The sequence below is a fragment of the Ochotona princeps genome, chromosome 7 (assembly GCF_030435755.1).
Source record: "Ochotona princeps isolate mOchPri1 chromosome 7, mOchPri1.hap1, whole genome shotgun sequence".
In the NCBI taxonomy this organism is placed as follows: domain Eukaryota; kingdom Metazoa; phylum Chordata; class Mammalia; order Lagomorpha; family Ochotonidae; genus Ochotona; species Ochotona princeps.
In genome coordinates this window covers 70817377-70835444 of record NC_080838.1, presented here as the reverse complement: position 1 = coordinate 70835444, position 18068 = coordinate 70817377, and the positions used below count along the sequence as shown (strand labels likewise).

Genomic DNA, 18068 nt, shown 5'->3' with positions numbered 1-18068 from the left:
TGGAGAAAAACTGGTTAGATGAGTTCCAGTTCCTAGCCTGTGTCAATGAGATCAAACACAAATAACAAAAAGTGGTTTTATGTAAGAAAGAGAAGGAGAAGCCCCAGATGATATGATCAGAGGGGATGGTAGAAAGGTCTAGCCACTCTTTACCACATTACCCCCAAGGGACAAAGGTGGTGGCCATACATTAGTTACTATGAAGGTGGGAGCAGTCTTTTTTTTTTTTTTAATTCATTTATTCTTATTGGAAAGTCAGCTATACAGAGAGGAGAGACAGAGGAAGAGCTTCCACGGGTGGCTGTGCCTGCCAGAGTTGAGCTTCCAGACCTCCCACACAGGCGCAGGGTTCCAAAGCCTTGAGCTGTCCTCCACTGCTTTTCCCAGGCCACAAGCAAGGAGCTGAATGGGAAGCAGGGCCACCAGGACACACATCAGCATCCAGATGGATCCTGGTATGTGGAGGCTACCACGCTGGCCTGATGAGAGCAGTCTTAATGGAGCCCTTTCTTGGGCATTCTGCTTGAAACCTAGATCCTGTCCTCATGGATAAATATTTGTGTTTTGTTCTTTTTCTTTTTTTTTTTAAACAATTTATTTATTTTTATTAGAGAGGCAGATCAGATTTACAGAGAGAAGGAGAGACGAAGAGAAAGATCTTCCATTCGCTGGTTCACTCTCCAAAATGACCACAACAACCAGAGCTGAGCCAATACAAAACAAGGAGCCAGAAGCTTTTTCCAGATCTCCACGTAGGTGTAGGATCCCAAGGCTTTGTGCCATCCTCTACTGTTTTCCTAAGCCATAAACAGGGAACAGGGTGGGAAGTGGAGCAGCCAGGACACGAACTGGTGTCCTTATGGCATTGCGGTGCTTGCAAAGTGAGGATTTAACCAACTGAGCCATCATACCAGGACTGCTGATAAGTATTTGTATCTTATTTAGTGTTTATCTTCTGGGAAGGAGCTATGGGATGGCTTTGGTCTGACCTGCTTTTGGTCCTGGGTTCCCTCATTCTAACAATGCAGCAATTCTAACTACCACGGAGTTGTGGGATGCCTGGCACACAAGAACTTAGTAAGTGGTGACTGTTGTTTCTATAGATATAGTTGAAAGAAAGTAGTCACTGCTGAGTTTACATGTGTTTCTTCCCTCTGATTTCACGTCAGTATCTATTTCTTTATAATCTCTCATGATTATAAATCCTTTAACGAAAGAATACATCAAGTTTAAAATTAAGCTCTGTGAGGCTCTTTGAGTCTTGGGTTTGGGGCAGGAATATACTCTACTTTTCTGAGGGACATCAAAGGAGTATGAATCCTCATTGTGAAACTGTCTTAGCCAGGCTTCCTTGCTTTCTTTTTAAAAGATTTATTCATTTACTTGAAAGGCTGAGTTAGAGAGAGAGAGAGAGAGAGAGGGAAAGAGATTTCCATCCATTGATTCCCCTGATGGCCACAATGGCCGGAGCAGGGCCAAATGGAAGCCAGGGGCCAGGAGCTGCTTCTAGGTCTCCCACATGAGTACCAGGGGCCTAAGGACTTGGGCCATCTTCCATTGCCTTTTCAGGCCATTATTAAAGAGCTGGGTCAGATGTGGAACAGCTTGGACTTACCAGTGCCCATTTGGGGATGCCAGACCTGCAGGAGGTGGTTTCACCCACAATGCCACAGTGCTGGCCTCAGCCTGGGCTTATTTCTTATGTGTTATATTTAGTCTGTTTCCCTCACCACGTATATATCAGGAGCATGTGTTTAGCCTGTGACCAAAATGCCTGGGTTCAATCCCCAGCTCCAGTTCTAACTCTAGCCTCCTGCTAAAGCAGACGTTCAGAGTCAGTGATGGTAGCGCAAGTGGGCTCTTGCACATGTGTGAGAGCCTGGATTACATCCCTGATCCAACCCTTGGCCAGACCCAGTTCAGACTGTGGGAGACATTTGAGGAGTGAACCATCAGATAGAGATCTGCCAGCTTGTTTATTCTGGGGGTGCTTTTCCAAGTGTATTTGGGCCGTGACTGCAGGCGCTGCCATCTTGAGCCGCTGAGGGGTTGGTGGAGTACAGATCTTTTTCCTCTTGTGGCTGTGGACACCTTGTAAAACCACCTTCTTGGCCTTCAGAGCCTTCGCTTTGACTGCGGCTTGGGAGGGGCGGAAGCCTCCTTCTTCACCTTCAGCGCCATCTTGGTGAAAAGGGTTTCTCTGGTAGGCACTTCTAATTTGCATTGTAGCACCTGATGATTACAAACACTAGAGACTGCTAGAAGTACATATATGATATCCTATTTATATGTTAAGTTTAGTTTTGTCAATTGTACAGTAGCATGAGAAATGATTCACCTAGGATATAATTCTATTATGATCACTTATACTTAATTTATATGAAATGAATTCATTAGTCTGTTACTAATATAATGACAAACTCTCAAGATTTTGAGATGAGGAGGTTAACTATGATACAAAGGACCTACCTTTTTTTTTTTTTTTGGTATGCTATAGTGGAGGTGTGTGTCAAAGTTATTATAGGGACTAACCCTAGAAAAGCTCAAGAAAATAGTTATACTCACTACCATCCCCACTGAGTTTAATCCCATTCTGTGCCATGTCTAACATTTCAGGGACATCTCCATAATTTTTATGATGAACCTTATTTCATTAATATACCCTACCCTGATGTGGATGGTATTCTCACACAGGTTTTTGTTGTTTCTCCGTTTATTGCAATTTTTGAGGTTGATCATGCTGGCTTGACTAAGCATGAATCTGACCTCATGCTTCATAAGATGGGGTTATGAATCATTTCTTCTGAAGGTCATTGGTTCCAGAAATGTTTGAGTATATACATTTTTTTGGTATTAAAGAAAAATAGAAAAATGAAAATAATCTGTGTATTCAAGTTTTCCAATAATGAGGTTCTCTTAGCAGGAAAAATGGATTTTAAAAGATCAATTACTACTTTAATGGGGGAAACTCAGAATACCAGTGACCTTCAAAAGAGGGACTCTTCACATTCTTACTGGATGAAAGATGGCTTAAAGACAACTGACCTTGAAGTTGGATCTTAAATCAATAAAGTTTAACAAAATGAAGAAGGGACAGTTGTCCCAAGTAGAATGAACATTTTTTTTCAAAATCCTGCAGGCATAAGAGAACCTGGAGAATCCAAGGAATTACAAATGGTTTTTAGCAGGAATATTAGCCTAATGGAAATTTTGCAAAGACTAATAGCAGTCAGATTGCTAAAAGCTTAATGCATGCATTTTAAGGAACCTGAACTGTCTGGAAAAAGATGGTTTTATCTAGTCAAGTAGGAAAGTGACATCCACAAATTTAAATTAAGAACTTGAACTCTGGCAATGGTTGAGGCATTGACTGTAGAAAGATGAGAAAGCTAAAGGCGACTAAGGGACTAATGTGGTAATGCACAGGAGCAAAGCCCCAGGGCCTGGCCAGAGGTGCAAACCCAAGAGCTGCCTGTGGACATCCCACTATCCCCAAAAGGGCCCTGGCCAAGTCTACGGGCAACTCTGATCAAGGGCTGGAAGTTCAAACCGACTTCACTTATCGAAAAGTGTCGAAAGGAAGGCTTTCATCCCTCTTGTCATAAACTGGTGAAATAATTGACCAAGAAACAAAGAAGCCAACATTTTCAGTTATTGGTACAGAAAAAACGTTAAGGATGATTGGAAGAGTCTAAACAAATTTAATCCCCTTTCTAGAATCTCTGCCAAATGGAGATACAGACTATATTGAGTAGTTTCAGTGAGAGTAATCCTCTGCTTTCTAGGAAAATTTTTACATTTTTGCTCCAGTTAAACAAAAGAAAACAAAAAGATGAAGAACAAAAGAGGGGGATTGTTTAACTAGGTACTACTTTCCTATTTTTCCCTTGACTTGATTCACACTTTCTTCCTGAAATTCTTCTCTGAATGGCAAGGTAATGCATAATTTTTAAGTGGGGCTGACTTTGTGGCTAAGTAAAAGGAAGTTGTTCTCCAGTTAGTCATCTATGGAGCCAGGAAGCAAGTCTCCTCCCTGAGCCACTCCCACCCAATGTTATCATAGACCCTCAAATGACACCATTAGCATTTCTGAAGAAATAGCCCATTCAGCTAAGTTACATCAGGGTGTGAATGACTTATCAGATAGATTTCAGCTGATGTTGGGAACTCTGGGAAGTATAGCCCCTATAATAAAGGAAAGAGCAGGGAAGATGGAGCCAGCCCTGGAGTCAGGTTAACCAGAGGTCTTTGGTCCACAAACCAAGAGAGGCTTGGCTGACTGCAGAAGGACCTGGAATTTGTTGAAAAACCTGTTGCCACGATAGCTCTTCACATTATTTCTTCTTGAACCATTCTGGGTAGACTCTTAGGAGATTTTGCCTCTAGGAGCTATAAACTGTGAAGCCACAATAGGAAACAGTTATCTCTAGAAGCTGGACATTAGCTGAGCACTTGATATAAAGAGGAGACAAAAAGATATCTACATGGAGTTTGTAGTTAAACCTAAAAACTCTATCAGTAAACAAATTAATATAAGTTGATGAGTTATGCAGTAGTGGTCAATTTTAGCATCATGGTTAACGGTGTTGTAGGGTTTTTGACCCTGAATATGGCATCAACTTCAATTCTTGTCTCACAAGAAAGAAGGATTTTCATGCGGACACAGTTTAGTTTTAAAGCAAGATTTATTAGAAAGTTGAGAAAGGAGACGCCCGTCCTAGTGACAGGAGGGAGCTCTGAGATAGAAAGGACCCTTACCCTCTGCCATAGTGGCAGGAGAAGAAGTGGGGAAAAAAGAGACCCATATTAATGGTGGGGAGAGCACCTTTTAAAGGTTTACTGCAAAGGGACTCTCCAAGGACAAAAGGAATTTCCTGGTCCCCCTGGTATCTGGCTTTGGGGCAAAAGACCAGACAGGTGTCAGACATTGGACATTCCTGGCCTTGGGAATATGAGTACCACACTTCCTCCAGTCCCCTTTTTCAGTGATAAGGAGACCAGCCTGAGGCCTTCCCACACAATGGCCGGAGATAATGGCAGATGCTTCAGGAGGGGAACTAATATGCTAATGTCACCCTTGTCCTTTGGAAGAGACATGCTCTGGTGAATCCAAGACATGGTGGGGAAAATACCCCTTTATATCCAAGAAAAAAAATGATGACTTGGGGACCCAGAATACCCTAACTGCCTACTACCCAGTCTAACTCCTCAGTGGGAAAAGATAACGTTTCTCCTAATGTAATTCAAGATAAAATATGCAGTATCATCCATTATTTTCTAGCCAAAAATGTTAGTTTGAATATATGTAAGTCTTTATTAGCAAGTAACACTGTTGCAAAGAGGGTTGGACTGCTACCGACATTTCTGCCATCCTGGCCGCTCCAATTCTGATCCAGCCCCCTGCTAACATGCCTGGGACAGCAGCAGCTGATTGCCCAAATACTTGGGCTCCTGCTACTCACCCAGATGGATTTCTGGGCTCCTAGTTTTAACCTGGCTCAGTTCTGAACTTTGCAGCCATTTGGGGAGTGGACAGGCAAATAGAAAATTTCTCTTTGTCTCTCTCCTGCCCCTCTGCCTTTCAAACAGACAGAATAAATCTAAAAAAAGAAGTCTTTAATTGAACTTACAGTTTACAGGAAAAATAGGGATGAAGAAAAAACTAATTGACTTCATGAGGAAAGCAGTGAACAAATACAGAAAGAGTGCTGAGTATTGGACAATGTGTCTCTTTGTACAAGTCATTATCATGGAGAAAGATGGACGGGGGAGAATTCTTGATTTGGAGAATATTAAACACTAATTCTTTACAATCTCAAAATGGCATGTGGCACTTACTCTAATTCAGGAGAGACAGTGGCTGTTGAGAGTTGTGGAAACACTTGTGTGAGCATCGACATCAGTGCTACCTCACATAGGGATCACAAAGGAATCACACAACATCTACCATCTTTACACTCATGCTTCTCAATTCTTGTCTCCTGCCCTGAATGGGTCCTGTGTTGGCGAGGCATGAGATATGTTTTGGTTTATGTGTACCAAGCAGTAAGAGGAGGTGGTGCCTCATCATGCAGAACTTTGGTCAAGAGAAAGTAATGACTGATAGGTACATTCTTTGTTCTGCCACATACCATGCTAGAACATATCTGTTCATCTAGCCTCCCGAAAGATGGCTCCGCCACAGTAAGCAGTCACCTTGCTGAAAGGGACAGTTTGCCAAAACACCCTTAAATTCACTCTCCCAGCTTCTTTACCCCCATGGCTCTTTTCCTTCAGAATTGTTGTGCTGCTATTGAACTATCTTATAAAGAAGTAACATTAAGGCTTTTGTCTCATTGTCTGCTTGTTAGCTAAGGCAAGGGGACATAGGGATGTAACAACTAGATGCAAAGTGTGATCCTATGAAATCATTTAAGAGGATAAATGAAAAACTTATACAGAGACTGGGGTTTAGGTTATTTTGGAATGCAGGATCTTGAAGATGAATACTGATGTGCCTAAAAGTAGAAACAGAGGTTAGTGCGATGTCTCAATTGGCGAATCCTTCTGTAAGTACAGACATCCCTTACAAATGCCAGTTCATGTCCTGGCTGCTCCACTTCCCATCCAGCTTCCTGCTTGTGGCCTGGGAAAGCAGTAGAAGATGGTCTATACTCACATGAGAGACCTGGAAGAAGCTCCTGGCTTAGCTTCAGATTGGCTCAGCTCTGGCCATTTTAGCCATTTGGTGAATAAAGCAGTAGATGGAAGATCTTTCTATCTTTCCTTCTCTTTGTGGCTTTGCGTTTCCAATGAAAATAAATAAATCTTAAAAAAAAAATACATGTGGAAATGGCCTAATAAAAAAACAAAGAGCTAGGCTGCTATACCTGCTGGTAAGAGTTGGAACTAGAGACAGGCCCTTTCATATTGAGCTATAGTATCTGCTGGCATGTGCAAGATCTGTGGCTGGGAGTGGCCTTGGTAGAGGAACTTCGGGGGTTCCCTTGCTGGGCCACTGCTGCCACTGGTGAGTGTGGGAGCTGGGACTGGGAGTGAGCATGTCTAGGTGCAGGCCAGTTTGGGCTAGGCTGCAGCACTCACTGGGAAGTGCTAGAACTGGGTGTGAGTCATGTCAGGCTGGACCACAGTACCCATTGGCAGGTGCAGATCTGGAGTAGGTAATGTTCCTGGTGGAGAAACTGTGGGCACTCCCCTGTTGGGCTGTAGGTGAGCATGAGAGCCAGGGTTGGGGGCAGGCCAGACTGTTCAAGTTAGAGTGCTTGTCAGCATACATGTGAGCTGGGTATGGGGTTGCATCAGGCTGAGGTAAGCTGTAGCATCCATGGGTGTGCACAAGAGCCAGAAGGGATGTGGGATTGACTGAGCTAGGTTGCAGCACATGCTAGCAGATGTAAAAACTGGGAGTGGAGGCAAGCCTGGTAGGGGTTATTTGGGGCCACCCTAATTAGGCTGCAGCACTCACTGGTGTGTGTAAGACCAGGTCTGTAGCGGGCCAGGCTGCGCTAGATAGCAATACCCATCAGTTTCCATGAGAAGTGGGGCTAGATGTGGAGATGACCAGGCAGCTGCAGATACCAGTGTGTGCATTGGCTGGTGCAGGTGACAGATGGAACCTGAGCCTGAACTGGCTGGCACACATCAGAGTCAAGTTTAACATAACCACAGGAGAGGTTTATTAGGGGACTCCACAACTAGATGGAAGGACTCAGACCCTGGCTACAGGAAAACTCACAGGATGTGGAGTGCAATCTTGGAGTGCATGTATTGGGACTGTGCCTTCTCAGTTGCTGATGCCTCTGCAGTAGTTAGCATGGCCAAATGCACACAGGGAACATGATTGCCGGTAATCTAGGCCAATACAAGACATCAAGTGCCTTGTTAGAAGATGGAAAACAGAACGGTTTGGACAATTCTGCCTAAGCTTTGTGACAGTTCCTGGGCCTGTGGATACACTAAGGTGGACTTAGCCAGCCAAAAGACCATGAAATATTTTCTTAACCCTGGTGCAATGAAACCAATGACATCTCAGAACTATCCAAACCACCCAAGTTATACTCAAAACACTCTTCCCACATGAGGGTCTCTTGGCATCATTGAATGACTGGCCCTCATTCCCAGTTGCTATTGTAGTTTGACCACAAGGAGTGATCTCCTGCTTGTCTCCTACAGGAGAAAAACAATGCCTCCTTCATACCTGATCCTGCACAGCCTAATTGGAGACCTACCTGGGCATGCACCCCTTACAACTATGAATACAACATTAAACAAACAAATCACCCAAAGAGCTTCAGGGCTCTCTCAGACTGCTCTGTTAGCAACGTCTGTGGTTAAGCCTAATAACTTGGTCTAATCCCATGCTTCTATTGAAAGAGAAACTTTTACGCACAGAGATGTGATAACTGGACTCTAAGCTTGTGTGGCCAACAGAACCTGAACCAAGAAAATATCCATTCAGGTTCTGTTGCCTGACTTTACCACTCTGCTGATAGTGCAGTCTGAAAATGAAAAGAAAAAATCACCATCCATAAATGACTAGAAAAGACCTTTATTTACTGAATTCTAGTGCCTGACTGTGCCCTGCTCTTGTTTGCCAGCTGGCTGCTAACAATTGGTATTTTTAGCACTCTGGTATTTTCTATTTGACATGTAGTTTCATTTGCCTAGACCTGACTAAAAGGTAGAGTTTGAGTTGCGGGAATGTTGATATAATCCATCAATACTGAATGTGTTTTCTGTGAGAGTCATCCTGACATTAACTAGCCATGTCATTCCATTTTCTTAAATATAAGTAAGTGGTATGTCTTTCATCCAGCTAACCGGAAACTACCAGGTAATTTCATATTTCACGCTTGATGTGAGCATGGCTTTCCATTAACTTACTGGAATATTTTTTTTTAAGATTTATTCATTTTATTACAGCCAGATATACACAGAGGAGGAGAGACAGAGAGGAAGATCTTCCGTCCAATGTTTCACTCCCCAAGTGAGCTGCAACGGGCCGATGCGCGCCAATCCCAAGCCGGGAACCTGGAACCTCTTCCGGGTCTCCCACGCAGGTGCAGGGTCCCAATGCATTGGGCCGTCCTCAGCTGCTTTCCCAGGCCACAAGCAGGGAGCTGGATGGGAAGTGGAGCTGCCGGGATTAGAACCGGCGCCCATATGGGATCCCGGTGCGTTAAAGGCGAGGACTTTAGCCGCTAGGCCACGCCGCCGGGCCCAACTTACTGGAATATTTTAAACAAAGGTAATACAAAGTAGATCAAACTCAGTTGTTTCTTCAAAATCAATGGTTAGGTTTGTTTTTTTTTTTAAGATTTATTTGTTTTTATTGGAAAGGCAGATATACAAGAGAGGAGGAGAGACAGAGAGGAAGATCTTCTGTCCTATGGTTCACTCCCAAGCAGCCGCAACGGCTGGAGCTGAGCTGATCCGAAGCCAGGAACCAGGAGCTTCTTCTGGGTCTCCCACACGGGTGCAGGATCCCAAGACTTTGGGCCGACCTCCACTGCTTTCCCAGACCGCAAGCAGGGAGCTGGATGGGAAGTGGAGCTGCCGGGATTACAAACGGTGCCCATATGGGATCCCAGCACGTTCAAGGCAAGGACTTTGACCACTGCGCTATTGTGCATGGCCTAATGGTTGGTTTTTTAAAAAGCAAATCTCTAATGCTGAGGATATTTTATGACAAAATGTATTGTTTGGTGAAAGAATAGATTATATTACTATATTGCTTTTCTCCTTTCAGTGAATTGTGTGATGATGCTTGGCTATTTTCCCAGAAAGAGAAATAAAACAACTGTAAAGTTGTTCTGTATTTCCTCATTTATATTCAAGAAAGTATATCTTTTTTTTTAAAGATTTATTTATTTTTATTACAAAATCAGGTATACAGAGAGGAGGAGAGACAGAGAGGAAGATCTTCCGTCTGGTGATTCACTCCCCAAGTGACTGCAACGGACCGGTACTGCGCCGATCTGAAGCCAGGAACCAGGAACCTCTTCCGGGTCTCCCACACGGGTGCAGGGTCCCAATGCATTGGGCCGTCCTCGACTGCTTTCCCAGGCCACAAGCAGGGAGCTGGATGGGAAGTGGAGCTGCCGGCGAGGACTTTAGCCGCTCGGCCATGCCGCCGGGCCCAAGAAGGTGTATCTTGTAGTTTTAAAAGCTGGCAATCAGAACCACATATTTTGTTTAAAGCAACAATAATACTTATGTTTGCTGGGCTAGATCCTGACTAATTTGGTTTAAGTAGAAGCCACTTTTTTTTAAAAAGATTTATTTATTTTTATTACAAAGCATTGGGCCGTCCTCAACTGCCCTCCCAGGCCACAAGCAGGGAGCTGAATGGGAAGCGGAGCTGCCGGGATTAGAACCAGCACACATATGGGATTCCTGCGTATTCAAGGTGAGGACTTTAGCCGCTAGGCCACATCCCTGGGCCCCAGTAGAAGCCACTTTTAAGGTTACAAGATTTTTCCAGACATTCTGAACAATAATTATGCAAGAGGACTTTATTAATTTCTCTTAGTACTAAAAATGTGAAAGACCTAGTGCACTCTTGAAACCAGCTGGATCCATTGTGAGACAAAGACGACACTGTAGCCTCTAAGAAGGCTGCAAAACCACAGCTGGAGAAGCAGTCTGTAATGTAATAATGAGCTCAGTTTACAGCCATAGTTTCTAGTGCCAGTCTAGCTATTGGTCAGTACAGTGCATTCTAAGATTTTTCACTATAATCCTTTCTTTCAAATTAATCTCACATAAAATCTACCACATAGGGAAGCCTAGCACATAAGCCTAGCAGCTAAAGTCCTTGCCTTGAAGGCCCTGGGATCCTATATGGACGCCAGTTGTAATCCTGGCAGCCCTGTTTCCCATCGAGCTCCCTGCTTGTGGCCTGGGAAAGCAGTGGAGGACTGCCCAAAGCTTTGGGACCCTGCAGCTACGTGGGAGACTTGGAAGAAGCTCCTAGTTCCTGGCTTCGGATTGACTTAGCTCCAGGTGTTGCGGCCACTTGGGGAGTGAATCATCAGACGGGAGATCTTCCTCTCTGTCTCTCCTCCTCTCTGTATATCTGACTTTTTTTTTTTTTTAAAGATTTATTCATTTTATTACAGCCAGATATACACAGAGGAGGAGAGGCAGAGAGGAAGATCTTCCGTCCGATGATTCACTCCCCATGTGAGCCGCAACAGGCCGATGCGCGCCAATCCGATGCCGGGAGCCTGGAACATCTTCCAGGTCTCCCACACAGGTGCAGTGTCCCAATGCATTGGGCCGTCCTCAACTGCTTTCCCAGGCCACAAGCAGGGAGCTGGATGGGAAGTGGAGCTGCTGGGATTAGAACCGGCGCCCATATGGGATCCCGGTGCGTTAAAGGCGAGGACTTGAGCTGCTAGGCCAGGCCGCTGGGCCTATATCTGACTTTGTAATAAAAATAAAATAAATATATTTTTTTAAAAATTTGTATTAAAAAATTACTACATAAATAAAATAAATAAGGCTTAGCTTGGGTGGCCCAGGTGGCTAGGGATACAGAAGGAGGAACAATTCACATACGCAATGAGTTCTCTCTCCAATAAGTCCTATTGATCCTTAGTGCAATGTTTCTGAAAATGAATGCCCCAAATCCTGTTCAGCAGAACTAACCCTACTGAGTTAGCAGTACTCCTTTTTTTTTTTTTAATTTGTTTATTTTTATTACAAAGTCAGCTATACAGAGAGGAGAGACAGAGAGGAAGATCTTCCGTCCGATGATTCACTCCCCAAGTGAGCGCAACGGCTGCTGCTACACTGATCTGAAGCCGGGAACCAGGAACCTTTCCAGGTCTCCCACGCGGGTGCAGTGTCCCAATGCTTTGGGCCGTCCTCGACTGCTTTTCCAGGCCACAAGCAGGGAGCTGGATGGGAAGTGGAGCTGCCGGGATTAGAACCGGCGCCCACATGGGATCCCAGGGCCTTCAAGGCAAGGACTTAAGCCGCTAGGCCACGCCGCTGGGCCCAGATTTACTTATTTTTATTGCAAAGTCAGATATACAGAGAGGAGGAGAGACAGAGAGGAAGATCTTCTGTCTGCTGATTCACTCCCCAAATGACTGCAACAGCTGGAGCTGAGTCAATCCTAAGCCACGAGCCAAGAGCCCTTCCAGGTCTCCCATGTGGGTGCAGGGTCCCAAAGCTTTGGGCTGTACTGGGCTGCCTTCCCAGGCCACAGCAGGGAGCTGGATGGGAAGTGGAGTTGCTGGGATTAGAACTGGTTCCCATAAGGGATCCCAATATGTTCAAGGCGAGGACTTTAGCTGCTAGGCTGCCATGCCAGGCCCTTATTAAATTTTAAAAAATTATTTATTTATTTATTTTTTTTTTTTTTAAAGATTTATTCATTTTATTACAGCCAGATATATACAGAGGAGAGACAGAGAGGAAGATCTTCCGTCCGATGTTTCACTCCCCAAGTGAGCCGCAACGGGCCGATGCGCGCCGATCCGAAGCCGGGAACCTGGAACCTCTTCCGGGTCTCCCACACGGGTGCAGTGTCCCAATGCATTGGGCCGTCCTCGACTGCTTTCCCAGGCCACAAGCAGGGAGCTGGATGGGAAGTGGAGCTGCCGGGATTAGAACCGGTGCCCATATGGGATCCCGGGGCTTTCAAGGCGAGGACTTTAGCCGCTAGGCCACGCCACCGGGCCCAAAAAATGCAGATATACAGAAAGAAGGGGAGACAGGGAAATCTTCCATGCGCTGGTTCAGTCCCCAGATGGCCATACTGGCCGGAGTTGAGCCAATCTGAAACCAAGAGCCAGAGACCTCCTCTGGATCTTCCACGTGGGTATAGGGTTCCTAGGGCTTGGCCGTCCTCCACTGCGTTCCCAGACCATAAGTTGGATCGGAACTGAAACAGCTGGAACACAGAACAGTGGAATGACCTTGGTTAAAGTTGGGGGATTATCCTGATGAGCTGTAGTGCTAGCCCCTTCATTTATTTATTTATTTTAAAATATTTGTTTATTTATAATTGCAAAGTCAGAGATACAGAGAGGAGGAGAGACAGAGAGGAAGGCCTTCTGTTGGATGATTCACTCCCCAAGCGGCCACATCATAGGAAGCAAACCACATCTCCTAAGAGGTGCTATGAATGCTTAATTTAAGCCTTTAGCGATGAACTCATGGACTGTGGTCAAATGATGAGTCTAAAGCTGGAGCAGGTGTGTTTGTATACCTTCACAACTCCTTTTTCCAGAAACAAAGCCTTCTCTGTGTTTTGGGTCTCCTTCTTCCATTCAGTGACCTCCAGGGACCTGCATCATGTATCAGAGTCACTGTCACAGGGCCTTCACGCTTGTAATTTCTGTAAATCTTGGCTGGATCTTCAACAACCCTAGGTGGGCCACACAACAAGGCTCAAAAGGCGGCTTCCTCCCAGGAGGCCATGTGGTTGCTCTGGACCGGCCTGAAAGCAGCTCTTTGTTCCCAGTGATGCCCCTGGGGCAGCTGTTGCTGCCTGTCCTGCCAGAGCCCTTGGAGGGCTTACAGACTCATAGAAGGATATGAAAATCCGAACCAAGGCTGGGAAGGGACCACAGTGTCTTCTGGAAATGGAAGGAACAAATATTTATTTTCTGCTGTGCATGTGGTTTTTAATCTTCCCACATGTTTTACATCCCATTTAATTTTTCCCATCTGTCCCAGTTTTATAGATGAGGAAATTAAATCACATCTCATACATTATCAGGTGTAAGTTGTAGATCCAGAATTTGAGCCCAGCTCTATTTAATGTATGTAACATCAAACCATCCCGGGGTACTGTAATTAAAAAAAAAAAAATTGGGATTGTAAATGGTGCATAAACACAGAACTATGTAATACTGAATAAAAATTAAGGAAGTTAGTCCCTTTAACATTTATTTTTACTGCCTCTGAGATTTCAGGTCTTGGTTTGACACTAGTATGTTTTCCACACCTCTCTCTAAATTCTCCCTTGAAACACAATACAGGCATGTGGCCCAGGGACTGGAGCAGTCAACAACACACAGGTGGAGATTAATTCTATTTTGTTCTTTTAAAAATTTTTAAAGAATTATTTACTTTTATTAGAAAGGCAGATATACAGAGAGAAGAAGAGACAGAGGAAAAGGTCCTCCATCTGTTAGTTCACTCCCCAAATGGCCACAATAGCCAGAGCTAAGCTGATCCGGAGCTAGGAGCCAGGAGCCAGCAGCCAGGAACTTCCTCCAGGCCTCCTACACATAGATGCAGGGTCCCAATGTTGTGGGCTCTCTTCTACTGCTTTTCCAGGCCACAAACAGGAAACTAGATGGGAATTAGAGCAATCAGGACACATACTGGTGCCCATATGGAATTCCTGGCGCATGCAAGGAGAGGAGTTTAGCCACTAGGCTATTGCTCCGGGTCCAGGATTTTTTTTTTTTTTTTGAAAGGCAGATTTACAATGAGAAGAGACAACAAGAATCTTTCATTCACTGGTTCACTCCCCAAATGACCACAATGGCCAGAGCTGGGCCAATCTGAAGCTGGGAACCAGGAGATTTTCTAGGACTCTTCTCTTAGGAATAAGATAGTTCAAATGCTAACACTTTGGAAACTGATAGATGATTATCTTTTTGTAGAAGATTGTTTTTAAGAACTTACAAATCTCAAATACATTAATCATAAAAGGGTTTATTAAGCGGGCATTCAGAGAATAATAATAAAGAAATACAAAAATACCAAAGCCAGTATTGGACAGAGCCACAAAGTCTCAAGGAGACTTTTGGAGTGCTTCTAGACAAAGGTCACTCTGGCACAGTCAACGTCGGAGGACCTGGGCCTTAAGACCTGCGTGACGTGGCAGCTCAAAAAGGCTGTTTTACCCTATGTTCCCCCTGTCTTCTCAAGTGGCACATAATTTCTGCATTTATCATTCAAACAGTTGGGAATGCATGGCCCAGGCCACATCAGAAATCTGCTAGCCACCTTTCAGGGCCACCGGATTATTCTTTGTTGTCATGATTAATAACATCTCTCAAAGCCTAAATGAAGGTCATTTAATACAACACAAAGTGTCCTTGCACAAGACAAAAGAATTGACTTAAATAAGTGGAAACAAGGGCTAGTGCTGTGACACAGCAGGTTATAATAACCACCTGCAAAGCTGCCATCCCATACACTCCACTTCCGGTCCAACTCCCTGCAGATGCACCTGAGAAAGTAGCAGAGTGGGCTTGGGCCTCTAACCACACACGGGAGACCAAATGGCTTTGGCCTGGCCCAGTCCTGGCTGTTGTGGTCATTTGAGGAATGAATCACCTGACGGAAGATCTATCTCTGTCTCATCTTCTTGTTCTGTAACATTGTGTAAGTAAATAAATGCAGTTTAAAAAAAAAATAAATGGGGGCCTGGGACGGTTGTTCAGTGGCTAAAGTCCTCCCCTTGCATGGGCTGGGATCCCATATAGGTGCTGGTTCTAATCCTGGATGTTGCAGCCCAGCCCCACACCCAATTCTTAGGTGTGCCTGTGGCTGCTGTAGTCTGGACCAGCCTGGCCTGTTCCCAACCCCAGTACCCACGAGTGTTGGTGAGTTCCATGATCATGGCCTAGCTTGGCTAGTCACCACTCCCAGTCCTCAAGCAAACCAGCTGGTACGGCAGTCGCACAGGGATGAGCCCACAAATCTCCTCCAACCGAATCTGCTCCCAGACTCAGTTCTTTCACGAGCTGGTTAGTGTCATGACCTAGTCTAACATGGTCCACTCCATCCCCAACACTCACTGGTGGGTACTGTGTTTGAGCCCTGCCAGGCGTGCCCCCCAGTAATGGCATTTGTGATTGGTAGATGGTGGTTGATACCATCAAGCCCAGCTCAGGTCTCCCACATGGGTGGTTGTTTTGGTTTGGCCCTGAAAGGTCCTCTAACTTCCCTCCACTGAACCACCTGGTCTTAGCTTCCTTATTTGCCTGCAAATGCATTAGCCTGGTTGGTGGAAGTCCCCCAGAAGTCACTCCTCACCTGTCACATTCTCCCTCAGTAGTCCTTCCTCCCACACACCCCAGACCCTCTTTCTCGAGCAGTCCACAGGCCCCCAGGACTGCAAGTGTGCAATCCCCAAGCCTAGCACTCTACCCGCCTGCCTGCCCAAGGGCCCACACGTGCTTGGGCGTGTGTCTTTAACCCTGTCTGGCAGTGTGCTGATGTCTGCCCCCACATGTCTTAAAAAAATAGAATAGGCAACCAGGCTGGCATACTGGTATAGTTAATACAAACTTGGCATTAACCAGGCCAAGGATGCCCACCAGATATTGGCTGCTTTTCTCCCAGACATGTAACATTTGCCTAGGTGTGATGCAAGCTAGGCAGTTGCCTATAGCTAGAGTAAGATATATTTTTTGATACAACTTTTCTTGATTTTTGTCTTCCTCCTCAAATGAAAGCAAACCTTTTAAAAGGTAGCAGAATGATGATATGTGGTCTTCGTTTTGTATTGTCCGCCTTAACATGGTAATAAGTTTATAGTAGATGTTTATTAAATGTCACTGACTGATTAAATTTTTTTTAAAGCTATTCTTTTTTTGGAAAGATTTATTTATTTTTATTGGAAAGGCAGATGTACAGAGAGGAGGAGAGACAGAGAGGAAGATCTTCCATCCGATGTTTCACTCCCCAAGTGACCGCAACGGCCGGTACTGTGCTGACCCGAAACCAGGAGACAGGAACCTCCCTCCAGGTCTCCCAATGCAGGTGCAGGGTCCCAATGCTGTGGGCCATCCTCAACTGCCTTCCCAGGCCACAAGCAGGGAGCTGGGTGGGAAGTGGAGCTGCCAGGACTAGAACCGGCGCCCACATGGGATCCCAGCGTGTCCAAGGTGAGGACTCCAACCGCTTATGATGTTGTGCTGGGTCCGATTAAATCTTGTAAGTACATCTTCATCCTGATAGGGCTCCAGGATCTTTTGTAAGGAATGCATTGAGATCCCTTCCTTAAAAAAATTTTTTTTAAAGATTTATTTATTTATTTTTATTGGAAAGTCAGATACACAGAGAGGAGGAGAGACAGAGAAGAATTTTCGTCCATTGATTCACTCCCCAAGTGGCAGCAGTGGCTGTAGCTAAGCTGATCTGAGGCCAAGAGTCTCTTCTGGGTCTCCCATGTGGGTGCAGGGTCCCAATCTTTGGGCCGTCCTCGACTGCTTTCACAGGCCACAAGGAACTGGATGGGAAGCAGGGCTGCCGGGATTAGAACCAGCACCCAAATGGGATCCCAGCGCGTGCAAGGCAAGGACTTTAGCCCCTAGGCTACTGAAGCAGGCCAAAAAACCTATTTTTAAAAAAGATTGATTTTTATTCACTTGAAGGGCATTGTTAGAGAGAGAGAGAGACTCCATCTTCTGGTTCACTCCTCAAATGGCCAGAATGGCGGGGCTGGGCCGGAGCAAAGTCACCTGGGTCCCCGACGTGTGTTGCAGGGGTCCAAGGACTGAGGGATCACTTTTTGCTGCTTTTCCAGGCTTTCAAGTGGAGCAGTTGGGACCTGAATAGGAGCCCGCATGGTTTGTTAGCATTGCAGACTGTAGCGTTAAGCACTACACCATGACAGCAGCCCCCAAAAGCTGTGTTTTGGATAGGAAGTCTTCCTGGCCACTGAAGTTTCTTATATCTGTATTCAAATAGTGTAAGTGTTATTAAAAAAAAAAAGGAAAAAGAACCAAGAAACAAAACAAACAAAGAAAAAAATGCAGAGCTACCCTATAGATACGGGGTTTGGAACTGGTTGGTCATATCTCAGCATAGGATTGATTGCCTTGGTTTCTGCTCTGTGGCTGCTTCTGGCTGCTTCGATGCCATGGAGAGCTGAAAGAGGGCAATATTTCTCCCAAGGCAAAATAAACCATTTTCTTATTTGGGACTATGTTCCTGTCGGTGCAGGACAGGGAAATGACTCTGTATAAAGCAGCATCTCACGTCCTTGGCTCTAAGAGGATTGCTGCCGGCTCAGGTTGCTATGGCTGTGACTATGACAACTGTGGAAAACACGAGAGAGATGCCAAGATGGGTGTGTGGCAATCGCA

At 45.1% G+C, this 18068-nt stretch overlaps 1 protein-coding gene across 1 annotated transcript in view; it reads left to right on the top strand.

The window, feature by feature from the left end:
• The window catches only part of UTP3 (UTP3 small subunit processome component), a 143247-nt gene that overhangs the window by 124475 nt on the left and 704 nt on the right, over window positions 1–18068 (top strand). The window lies entirely within an intron of this gene.